General features: G+C 40.5%; 1 long non-coding RNA gene across 1 annotated transcript; it reads right to left on the bottom strand.

Moving 5' to 3' along the window:
- Positions 1 to 6,562: 6,562 nt before the first annotated feature.
- On the bottom strand, positions 6,563 to 11,534 carry LOC116216873. The gene is made up of 2 exons (XR_004160461.1): positions 11,447 to 11,534; positions 6,563 to 10,988 (listed from the first exon to the last, which is right to left on the bottom strand). It is a non-coding gene; the product is annotated as an uncharacterized LOC116216873 (long non-coding RNA).
- Between the last annotated feature and the right edge of the window lie 1,238 nt (positions 11,535 to 12,772).

Raw genomic sequence — 12,772 nt, 5'->3', positions numbered from 1 at the left:
TTATATAATGCTCACATTCATATTTTTATAATGGAGTCAGTATGGAAGGCGAGGCTTCTAACCTGGTGTATTGGTCTGTCGAAAGGAGTATGTTACTCCCATCTGGTCTTGGCATTTCTGAAGTAAGTGAGGGCCTGAGGTTTGCACATAAGACAATGTGCTGTCATCAGGCTGTTCCTCTATTATGGGGTGTGTTTGACATCAAGAGCAATGGAGAGCTTGGGTTTTCCATGTTTGCTGTGTAACATGCTTATAGCATTACTGTTACTGTTTAATAGTATAGATGCCCTTGCTGCAATCTCAGGACCATGTTTTCACAAAACCACAGCACAACTGAGGCTGGTAGGGCCCTCTGGCTTCATTGGGCCCAACCCCAGCTCAGGGACAGCCAGAGCAGTGGTCCAGGGCCACGTCCTTGTGGCTGCTGAAAGTCTCCAAGAAGGAGATGCCACAGGCAGCCTGTGCCAGTGCCTGTCCCCCACAGCACAGAAGTGCCTGAGGTACTTATGGCCGACTCCATTTTGTGGCATGGGACTGGCTCAAGGCGTGTGCACTCTGCCCTCCTACACCTTGCTGCTGGAGGAGGGGAAGAACTTGGAGCTGTGGGTGAGCATCAGGGCGGTCATACTGTAGGGAAGATGGGACACAAGAAGACCAGACTCTCCATCTCTGTTGGCAGCAGTGAACATGGTGCTGCCAGGACCCCTCAGTCTTCTACCCACTACCTGCTGGACAGGACTGGGATGAGCCCGTAATGTAGGTGTGAGGGAGAGGATGAATGGCTGTTTATGATGGTGGATAGTGATAGGACAATGGGGAATGGTCTTAAACTGAGCCAGGGCAGGCTTAGGTTAGATATTAGGAGGAAGTTTTTCACTCAGAGGGTGGTGAGGCACTGGAACAGGTTGCCCAAGAAGATTATGGATGCCCCATCCCTGGAGGCATTCAAGGCCAGGCTGGATGTGGCTCTGGGCAGCCTGGTCTGCTGGTTGGTGACCCTGCACATAGCAGGGGGGTTGGAACTAGATGGTCATTGTCGTCCTTTTCAACCCAGGCCATTCTGTGATTCTTTGAATATACCTTTTTGCACTTGTCTGCCAAAATAAAATAAAAATGCATTCAGGAAATTTAAAAAATAGATATAAATATTTCAGAAGGTGCCAAATTTAAGATCTTCAGGTGATACTTCAAAAAGTTGTTGGGCCTTTTGAGAAAATCCGTTTAAATGGAAGAATTACAGAAGCAGCAAATTACGTCCTCTCATCTCTTCTCTATTTGCAGCAGGGTTTAGAACTAAATGTCATATTTTAGCTGCTTGCTTCATGTTTGCTTCTACAAGAATAGACAATTTAAATGTCAGTTATTATAGCTTGTCAATAAATTTCAGAATCTAAGCAAATCTGGCAAATGTGACTGACAGCTACAAATTAATTTAGCTTTGTTAAATAACCAGCCTGCACTGCGCTGCCATTGCTGACATGCATCATGGTATAACACTAGTAATTCCGAGTGTGAGCTGTTGCCTTGTCATGAAATACAAATTATGCAGATTTTACTCCTCTCCTAGGAAGAGAGAATTCTTTGAGGCTGTGATGCTCTTTCGGAGAAGCAATCAGTAATCCAAAATGCTTTGTGGCTTAATAGAGCAATGGTGTGGTTTAAAATAAAATAGGCTATCATCAGTGCATAAAATCATAACCACTGGTGTGGATGGTAAAAATTACTATTTGCTGCTTAGAAAGAAAAGAACTATTGTGGAAATGAAGGCCCTCACAAAGGTAAAAGTCAGTCAAAAGCCTGCAGGAGCTACCACCAGGTAACCAGAACTTTAAAACATAAGTAATTTATTAAAGCACTTTAATAAATTCACAATAGACTAAACACAGGTGTGTGTGAAAAATGCTAGGCTATATCCACACCAGGGAACTGTACCTGAAAATAGTATTAATGCTGCTCTTCCAGGTTGGAATTACCAAATGCTTTTGTTATAGAGTATGTGATACACAGGTGTTTTGACAGGAGTATTATTTAAAAAAAAAAAAAAAAAAAAGTAGAAAAAGAGAATCTGTGCAAGCAGTTGTACTCGTAGCAGGTGGCTGAAATGGGATGATCTAGAAATTGAAATTTTTTTCTTTTAGTAATGTCATTAGCCAGCTGCATTGGGTCATCACCTTCAGCACGTACACAAGGAAAAATGTGTATGCCCTGTCATAGATCAGTATTCAAGACTTCCAAGGGCAGCAAGTTGTGGTCCTGATGGAGGAGGTCTCTCATCTTCTGTGAACCCAGCAACCGGGGCATTCAGGGCCCCATTCCCAACGTGGAACACTCACTGTATGGGGCTGCTGTTGCAGCTCATAAGGAGTTGTTTTACCCCTGCTGAAGATGTATTGGTGATGTGTGCTTGTGTATATACAATTAGCATTCGTGCTGTCCTTACCTTGTTGCAATGGTAGGGTTTGGGTTGGGCTTTGTTCTTGGCTTTTTTTTTTTAGTTTTCATGGCCAGCATGTACTCCCCACACTGTTATGAGTGATAAATGTTGGTAGCATGTTTCGCTGTTCAGTTCAGTCTTTAGTCTACTAAAGACCTCTTTAGTCTTTAGTCTACTAAGTCCTACTGTGGGTTTGTATCACGAACATTTCCTTGATGCAGGTAGGATGGGCTTACTAACTTAGCATGTTGAAGATATGATATAGCTATGAAATATAGTTGGTTTGGGGCACCGCTGACATAAGCTGAGCTGGAGCTGCCTTGTGGCAGAGCTGACACAAGGGCTATTTCAACCCTTGTCTGAAAATTAATGCTGCAGTATGGATTCTGCTCAAATGTATTTATTTTCCAGTATTTTTGTTTGTTTGTTTCCAATTTTTGCTACTTAACAGCAGAGAAATCCTGCCTGGATTTATTATGAGACTATTCCACCTGCAGAGGGATTCAGGCTGATATATCTGCTCCTACGGAAATCATTAAGTCATTAACGTACAAGAAATACAAAAAGCCTCAGTAATCTCAACTGAGTTTTAGTCACAAGGTTTAATGATGCTGGTGCAAAATTTAGCACCATTAATTATTTCATGGAGAAATATAGTAACATCTCTGTCATTTGAAGCACTTTAACAGGAAAGTCAGCAAAATTTTACTCAAGGGCTACAAAGGATCAGATAATACTCCTATTAACAATTTTGTACTTCAGTGGAGTGTCTGAGTAAGTAAAGTGGGGGGAAATGTGATTTGTGGATCTCAGAGGAGAAATAAGGATATTACAGGAGAAAGAGAGAGACCGGATCATTTTAATAGTCAATTTTATTTTAAAGCATTCAACCACAGTATGATTTGCTCTTACAGTGCATTTGGACTTTCATAGGTGTTGTGAGAGCAATATTCTAAGGGGAGAAAATAGCAAGGTGGTTCCAGTTTCTCCGTATGCTCTATCAGCCACTCTAGCATGTATTTGAAGTAATCTTTTCTCTTTGACACTCATCTGGCTTAGCATCCTTCAGTCAGATTGCCATAGGACTGTAGCAGCCCTTGGAGCTGCCTGGTGTTGAGCTGGAGTGGAAAGTCCGGGTGTTTCTTTAAGGTGCAAAACAGAAGATGGTGTTTGTTTTGACAGAGGTTGCCATGGTGCAGCCTAGGCATCAATGTCCACACAGAGAGGAAGACTCCTTAAAGTCAGGAAGTGTTTTGGAGGCTGAGTGCTTGTTCAGGCTATTTTCTCTGGCTGCAGACTTAATACACTAAAGTTGTTCTATGAATTTCATTCCTTTCTAAGCAAACATTCCTGTGATGTCTCCTGTGATTTCAATCATAGGAGTCTTATCTTATCATGCATTAAATGAATCCATTACTGCACAATGCAATATTTACCACTGAAAATCTGTTGCATTGCTACAGCCAGTGCTTCATTTCTCCTTCCAGCCCCTACAAGCCCAGTGTACCTGTTTTTGATAACCACTGTAGCTAGCTGAAAATGTTCTAAGCTTCTTCCAGTTCTCATGCTATAAATGCCAGACTTTTTTTCTTCCTGGGAAAACAATCATCTGAGGAACGAAAAAGAAGTGTGTTGTAAATAGAATATGTGATGAAATTGGCCTGAGTCTGAAACTCATCAATCTGGAACTCATAGATGCTGTAAAATCAACAGGTAATAGATAAGAGGTCATCCTATTTCATGGACATTGCTTGGAGATAAAATAGCTGTTAGAGTTAATAATTCTCACTATAAATCTTACTAACTTAAAGAGCTCAGTTGTACAACTGTAGTTATTTTTATCTCAGTGACCTTAATTATTAATGTGAACCCTTCAATGTAACAGATTTTGCTCTATCAACTGTATGCCCAGAGTATGGAAGGTCCCAAAAGAGCACTAGGGAAAGGAGCAGGTACTATTATAATATTTAATTTGCACTACGTACCTTTAATTTACAGTGAATCAAATCTTTCATAATTAGACTTACCATCGAATCAAAATGTGAAGTTCTTTATCAAGAGAGTGGTGAGGTGCTGGAACAGGCTGCCCAGAGTGTTTGTGGATGCTTCGTCTCTAGAGTAGTTCAAGTCCAGGTTGGATGGGGCCCTGAGAGGCCTGGTCTAGCATTAAATTGGGAGGTTGGTGGCCCTGCATGTGGCAGAGGAGCTGGAGCTTGATGATCCTTGAGGTCCTTTCCAACCCAAGCCATTCTATGATTCTATGAAAACATTGGTAAGGAGTTGAACAAAGCACAGCCGGAGTGGATTCAACCTGGTTTCAGCCTCAACTCACTTGGAAAAGAGCTTTCAGATCTGGAGGGCTCCTTAATAAAGCATTTTTTTTGTGCTTTCAAATGGTATGAGTTGGCCTAGTGAGAGCCGCCATCTCTCCCTACAAACCTGGCTTCTGGATCATGCTCACACACCTTAAATCCGTTTGTTACATATAAGATTAGGCTTGGGCACACTTCTGGTCAATATGTCATATGAGCTATATTTAGTCTGCCTACTTTACCTGAGTTTTCAAGCTTACCATGACCTGTTCCTCTTTTGAAGTCAGCCTACAAGAAAGTAGGAGCGATGGGGTAGGCAGTGTTTAGCTTGAATTTGAGTCTGTCTGGTCCTGAGTGATTTTGTCAGTGTTATGTGTAAACATAGAATGTTTCTAATTTATGGAAAGCTTGTTTTATTTCTGTGCTGCTGCCTCATTGAAGAATGGAAAGTTCTCCATTTGCATGGAAGAAAACTGAGACCCACCTCAGGGGGCTAACTGTTGTTGATTTATCTTACTTGGCCTCAAAAAATGAGCTTACTAGAACTGATCAAAAAAGTATCATATGTCTCCTGTAAAGATTATCTCCTCTTCCTTGCTTGGAAAGAAAAAGGAGGAAACTATGGGGAAGACATCAGGTAACCTCAAAGTTACTACTTTGCTGATGGTAATTTCATTCTAGTATTAGCTTGTGTTTTGATAATTGAAGAAAAGCCTTCTTACCCTCTCAGGTCATCAGCTGCCATCCATAGCATCAGATGGGGCTTGCTGTAGGTACCATTCCTGGATATCACATCCTGAGTCATTTGTCCCAGGATATGCAGACTCCTTCCCATTTGCCTCTGTGCTCATGAGAGGTGGATTTGAAGGCTAGCGGTCACATAAAGTATCTAGCCCTGATGCAAGTTGCCCTTCTCTCCGTCCTCACAAAATTGCCCTACTCTTCAAAGAAGCAACCCTGAAACTTTACTCCAGCGCGGGAGTGTATATCTGCTTTCCATGGTGAATTATTTGAGTGTCCACTTTTCAAATAATCTATTTTTGGGGGGAAAAAAAATGACATCAGGATTCCTACCTTAGCATGTCATCTTAAAATAACTTCTGGTGCAATTATTGAATGCCAAGAAGGAAATTATTTTTAACTCATCGAGAGTTTTGTTCACACTATTTGGAAATGTTAACCTTCATATACCATTCTAAGTCTTTCTGCCTTTTATTCCACCATGGTGAAGAACGAGCTTGTCACTCACTCAAGAGGTCTATTTCTCATTTCTGGGCAAATGACTGAAGTGCAACCCTAGCAGGTCTGTACATGAATATGAGAATTCTCTCTTTACTGATGTCTGAATTTTCAGGTGATGTAAGAGATTCACATACTAAGCACCCTGGAGGTAGGTTTTTAAAGAACATCAGGTGAGCATCCAAGTAGATCTGCTGATCTGTAAAAAGCATTCATGCCTTTACATGTGTATTGGGAGCTCAGGCTCCTGATAAGATTCCCGTGTGTCCTTGCTGTTCACTCTAAACTTTTCTGGGGATTTATTAGTGAGTCCTCTGCAAAAATTAAAAAAAAATTTTGATTCGGGAGAATAGTAAACTATGTAATTCATACAAAATAAGTCAATAGAATCGAATGCTATTTAAAGATGAAGAGAGTATATATGGCAGATAGTATCTAAATATGATAGTAGATGAACTTATATGATGGGGGCATTTTGTCAGCAGTGATTCACTGGCGTGAAGAGGTAAATAAGGTTCTGGTTTTCAGAGCTTTAAAGCTCAAGATGGTATGTTCTGTGCTCTTTTTTTTTTTTCCTAAGAAAACTCTTGTTTTCTGACTAAAATAACAAGGAGAAAAAAAAAAAGAAATTTACATTACAGTAAGATACTTACTTGCAAGGTACCTAAAAAGACTTTGTAATGACAATGGAATGAAGGAAAAAAAAAAACTTCTAAAACATTATTCACTGGCATGCCAACTTTCTTGGTGTTTAGTTAAAAGATGGAAGTACATGAACTGCTATGCTTTATTTAGTGACGTTAGTAGAGAAGGAAGCAAAAGAGATGTAAGAAGCTAATAGAATTAAACTTCCAAATTTAACATGGAACATTTCAAGTTTTCTCAAGCAGAGATAATCAAACTTTGCTAATCTGTTTTACAAATTCTCGTCACATAGGGATGGTTATGTAAAAATTTCTTAGTATAAAGTAGAATTCACTACCCATACTAATGATAGATCTTTTAAACTATTTGCTTCAGTGAGTGTTCCTTTAGTATCCTGAAATCCAGCAGTGAGCTGACAAAGGTGCCTTTGAATACTCAGTTATGCATGACTATCTTTATCCTATTTAGATTGACACTTATCTAGATTACATGATTGGTTAGCCTTTTAGAACAAGTTGACCCTTAAATTAAAATGTTGCCTCTCTGAAGACTACCAATCAAATTAAAACAACCAGTCACATCTTAACCTCTAAAATGAACTGGTTTTTAAGTGCTCTCTTTCAATGATCTGTTTCTACAAAATAATTTGTAATCATCAGTGACCCACTCTAAAGAAATTCAAATTCAACAACATTGTGATTTTGATGAGCTCCTCCCCCCGAGCTTTCTGGTCCTTAGAGCTGTGGTTTTGGTGGTTACTGAACAAATTATGGCAAGGCTGCTCTTTAAATTGGGTTGATGACTGACAAGAGCTGAACAGCAAGCCTGAAAGCCACTCCTCTTTTCACCACCGTGTGAAGACTTCTGACTGTAATTGCCAGAGCTATTCTTTCACTGTTCATAAAAATCAGCAAATGTGGGGATTTTCCAACAAAAGCATCCAGAGCTGCAAGCAATCCAGGAGACTCCTGGAGTCCATGGATGATAACTTTCTGGTTCAAGTATTGGACACACCAAACAGAAGTGAAGTATTACTGGACTTGGTCTCACCAATGCAAGGAGATCTTTAAAGAAATTAAGGTTGGTGATAGTCTGGGCCGTGGTGACCAAGCCCTGATTGAGTTGGTGATCCTGGGGAATGTGGGCCTGGCAAAGAGCAGAGTCAGGTTGCTGACATGGGCTTGGAAGGTAGGCATCTTTAAGGTGCCTTCCAAACTAAGCCATATGATAAGGAGGGAATGCTGTCTTTTAATTTTGCCTTTCTGTACATTAACAAAATGTGCTGAGTCCTCTAACAGTACAGCTAGCTGGCAATAAGCACTTCATACATTTTCATGTTATTTTGCACGCTGCTTTCTAACAGATCAAAGATCTGAGGTTGCCATTGTTGTGGAACCTTCATCAGAACTTCCCAAACCAGGCAAAACGAAATATTAAAATAAGATTTGAGAATGACTGATGGACTGGTTGATGCCAGTGACTTTATTGCCAGACTTTCCTCCAAAGGCATGGGAACAGCCTTCAAATGGTGTTTTTTTGACCGAGTGTTTTCAAAATGAAGTAAAACAATCAAAGCCTATGTTACAGTTAGTGTACTTAGGAGGACTCAGAGAGGTCATAGGTAAGTACATTCCCCAGCTGTGTTTTAGTGCTCATTGGGACTATCTGGTATCCCAACTAAGAAAAAAAGCTAGGGATTTTTGGAAACTATTTCTCCTCTCATTCCACTTTCTATCTATCACCTTCTAAACTGTATTACTGCAATGACAGTGTTTTTGAGATTTATGTACATTACAATTAGTATGTAACATCTGCAATACTGCAAATGGGTACTGCATTTTTACATGAATTTAGCCACACCTACTTCAGTAGTTCCAACAAACACAGGCATAAACTAAAACATGAATAACTTTCTGGAAGTGGTTCGTATTTTAAACTGACCAGTTTAATTGTGTCTCTTGCTTGAGCATAACATGAGCAGGCTCTATGAGTAAGTGCTTAGCCAAATGTTGAAAGCACAAGCAAACCCTGGTTGGTGGCATTATTCTTACAACTTCAAAGCAGCGTGTTACCGTCATTAAACACAGCAATCAAAAAAGCAATAATTGTAAGTAATAACAGTACTGTACCATGTAATAGCCTTTAATGTCAGTTCCCCATCCACATCCATAAACCTCTGGCTGATAGTTTTAGCTGCCACTTTCTTCTTTCCCATTTCCTACACCATATGTAAGGTTATATATCTTTTTTTATTAGTAGACTCACAAAGAAAACAAAAACAAAACAGTAGTTCAATGGCCTAAATGCAGAAGTACATCTAAAAAAATTCTCCTCCACACTCAGTGAGTTACTCCAAAGCTCTGCTATCTATCTCAGCAATACCGATTCCTGCTTCTTACATATTAAGTAGAAAATTCTCCCCATTTATTTGTACTGGCTCAGTACAAAGTCAGTAGATGAATTTCACCAAGAAGTTGCTGCTTTGGAAATGTTTTTTTTATGGAGAAAGCAAAGAAATGGCAAATGGGAGAAAAGGGCTTCATCTTTTCAAGGATCTTCTCCCTTTTTGGTTTGATGTGACTTTCCATCTGATTAGAATTTCTGTGCAGCTTGGGAAACACATCGGCAACATCTGAAAGACTGCTGAGTAGAAAGCCTTTGCCAATAATTTGAGTATGTAAGTTTCTGTTCCAAGTTCTTTCTTCTGTTCTTTTCTTCTGTTTCCAAGTAGACCTTTGCAGAGTGCTCCTCCCTTTTTTTTTAAACAGACTCTCCTTTTTCCCTGGTCATCAGGAAATGATAATGCTGAACTACTCTAAAGCTTCCCTTGCTGGCTCATCTTATCGATTTTTAAAGTCCAAAACCTGAAATTGCTTTCAAAAGCTCTTAATTGGTTTGTCCTGGCTTAGCATGTGACTTGTCACATTTTGGGAGCTTTTGTCTGGTTGTTTGTTTAATCCTCCCATAACTGTCTTGTTGATCTAGGACACTTTACATCAAGGGTTGCAAAAATGACACCATGGCACTCCGTACGTCTGTGTTTGAGCAAAAAACCATCTGTCTGGAGTCTCTGGAGGATTGCAACTCAACCACTTCAAGGAAGGGGTCTTCTAGTGATTTAACCTCTTGATTCTACAGAGAGTCTATAGATAGAAGCATATTCTCTCTAGCTCCTGGTAAGTGAAGCACAGTACTTTGAGGAGAAAAATCTATGATTCCCCCACCCCCTTCTTCAACACACACACAGTTTTAAACACACTTCTATTTTTCTACAATTTTTACTTTACTACTATAGTATGCAAGCAGAATAAAAATTAAAAAGGTATTAGATGACATTAACGTGGACCACAAAGTAACTGCTTTTAGAACATCATACTTAAGGGAATTACTGTTCCATATTTGCAAAAGTGTCTGATTTCATTATGACCTTTTCTTTTTCGTTGTTTGTTTGCCGTTTACCCAAATTTATATAATTGAATTTTCCCTTGTGTTACAATGTGCTGAGCAAACTTCTTCAGTGCCTGCATGATTTTACTTTTTATTGATGTCTCCCGGGGTGCTGAGCCTCTGGACTGAGGGTACCTTGCAAATGTGAATCTCAGAGGACTTAACCTGTTTCGAGTTACCAAACAACATTTAACTTCCTATGCATAAGGATGGTTATTGCTTTTGGTTCCTAAATGAAGTTTCAGCTTGCTTCCAGTTGCTTGGAAACTCCACCTTCTTAAAAATCAGTAGTTTTAGTTACACTTTTGAAGTTATTTGCTAAGTTCTTCAGGAAATTCATTTCTCCAGCTACATGTTTGAGAAAAGGTGAATGCTGTCTGGTAAGAAACAATTAAACTTGGGACACAGTCCTGAAAGCAGCCAAGTCTAAGAGCAAAGGTTATGGGTGGAGTTTGCCTTGATTCATTCTGTGCTTCTCTGGGGGGCAGAGGTGACCTTATAAATCCCATCCCCTGGGAACACAGAGGAGCACTACAACTCTGTGGTCAGTGCCCCTACTAACAGCTGATCGGTTTCTGGGTTTATGCACTTTTAGTTCACGTGCCTAAAAAAAACATATGTTTCATCAGGCACCCTCTCAACCAATCTGGAAATAGTGTCAATGAGAAAATAGATTTCAAGTGTATTTCTGTGTCCTTGCACAAGAACCATAAGGTTTTTTAGGCAACTACTCACTATTAATTATTGTGGACTGCAGACTTTGGTGAGCTGTGTTTAAAAGGAAGGCCACCATTTAGGGATGACGCATTCAGTGGGCTCTGCTTTACACTTGAGCCTAATGGAAGCTGCTTGATTGAGCAGGACTTGTCTCAGTCATGGTCCATCATTATCAAAGTGGGGTTTTGAGATCCCTGGAAAAAAAAACAAACAGGCTTGAAAACGGAAACACCAGCTGACAAACACAAGTTCCAGTCAGTTATAGGTATTGCTTTATTATATTTGCTATCCTTGGAGAGAAAAGTACATTACAGCATTATTTTATTGAAAAGCTTTATAGACTTCACTTTTCAAAACCTTCCACATAGTCTACCAGGCTGCAATTCATCAAGAAATACATTTGATGTTAGTCTGAGAGGCACTTTTATAACTTGTTCTTTTTCTGGGAACATAACTGAACATAAAGCAAAGTATCCAATTGCTAATAGGTTGATAGGATAAAGGGGTTTGATGATGAGAACAGAAATAATCCTGAAGGCAACTTTACCAAATGTCTGGGGACAGTGCAGCTGCTCGGGGTGCTGAGTTGATGAGCTGACAATAGTGGCAGGAAAATAGGCTGTCTCCCTCACTTTCCCATTGACTTACTTACAGGCTGTATCTGACCAGCAGTAGAAAATCCAATTGTACTGGAAGGCAGAGGGAACACAAGGGTGTAGGAAGAAGTTGTGATACCAGCTGTGCATCGAGTTGGCAAGCTTCCCCAGCAGCCTTCACTTGACATGAAATCTGCCATGCCTTGATGGACATCTGAGAGGAGAGTGAGGTCCCAGAGAGGCTGCCTACGAATACAGGCAGCATTATAAAACAGCAGAGATACTGGAGATCTGTGTCCCCAGTCAAGCAGGTACAAACAAGGTTAGCAGGAATGGTGCTGTCAACAACACTGTTTTGACTATTGAAAATTAATATATTTACTATATACAACTAAGTTTATCTGGAGGCATCTTATATTCAATGTTAATATTTTATTAAGGGTACACTATCTCTTTGATGTGCTACATCATTTAGCTGTGGAGATTAGGGATGTGCCTCACTGCTGGCCTTTGCTGTGACTGCTAACGAGGGCACCATCTGCCTCCTGGCCTGACTGAAATTTGCTGCCTTGGTCCCTAGGTGGCTGAACAGGCCTCGTGCCTGCTCCTCACCTGCTATCAGTGTGATATTTCCACCTGACAGCACCCTGCATTTATAGCAATTAGATGGCCACCCTCAGAATGCCTTGTAGGAGAGGCAAATGCTGCAGTGGGGTGAGGGTGCCCAAGGCAGCAGCCTCATGGGGTGCTATAGGACTGTAATGGGGTGGTATCCCTAACTGGACTCACCTGAGGGTGACCCTCGGGGGCAGAAATGTGGATCCTAGGAGGCTGACCAGGGGTTGCACACCCTGTGTTCTTCCTAGCAGTGCCTTGGCACATCAGCAGGACATGGCAGCGTGGCTGGTACCCATGGGGCTGGCAGTCTGAAGGTACCACAGAGCAAGCTGCTTTGCTGCTGGCATTGCAAGACTCCTTTTCTGTGTGTCATTAGCTTATAGCTTAACCTGCCATTAGTTGCTGGTAGGACACCTGCAGTACACAGCTGTTTCATGCTGCCATGTGGTCTAAGAGCTAATATTCCAAATGAATGCTCAAAATCGTCTCCTCACCTGCCAGTAGCTAACATTTCATCTCCTCAGCCACGTCCAAACCTCATGCCTGAGACAGAAAATTCTGCATGGTTAGTCTGCTGTGTTTGTGTTTTACTTCATGGTAAAGAGAACATGTTCTTAAACATTGCTTACCTATGGCATCTGATCAAGTAATTAGGCATGCAGAAATAGTTAACATACATAAGCAAGTTGTATTTATATAGTACTTTCAAGCTGACATCAACAGTGTTCATATCATCCATTTGAAGTTCAAATTCAGAAAAGATT

This window comes from Meleagris gallopavo, chromosome 8 (genome assembly GCF_000146605.3).
Source record: "Meleagris gallopavo isolate NT-WF06-2002-E0010 breed Aviagen turkey brand Nicholas breeding stock chromosome 8, Turkey_5.1, whole genome shotgun sequence".
Classification (NCBI taxonomy): domain Eukaryota; kingdom Metazoa; phylum Chordata; class Aves; order Galliformes; family Phasianidae; genus Meleagris; species Meleagris gallopavo.
Note: the sequence above shows the minus strand (reverse complement) of the source record. Positions and strands in the feature narration are given on the sequence as shown.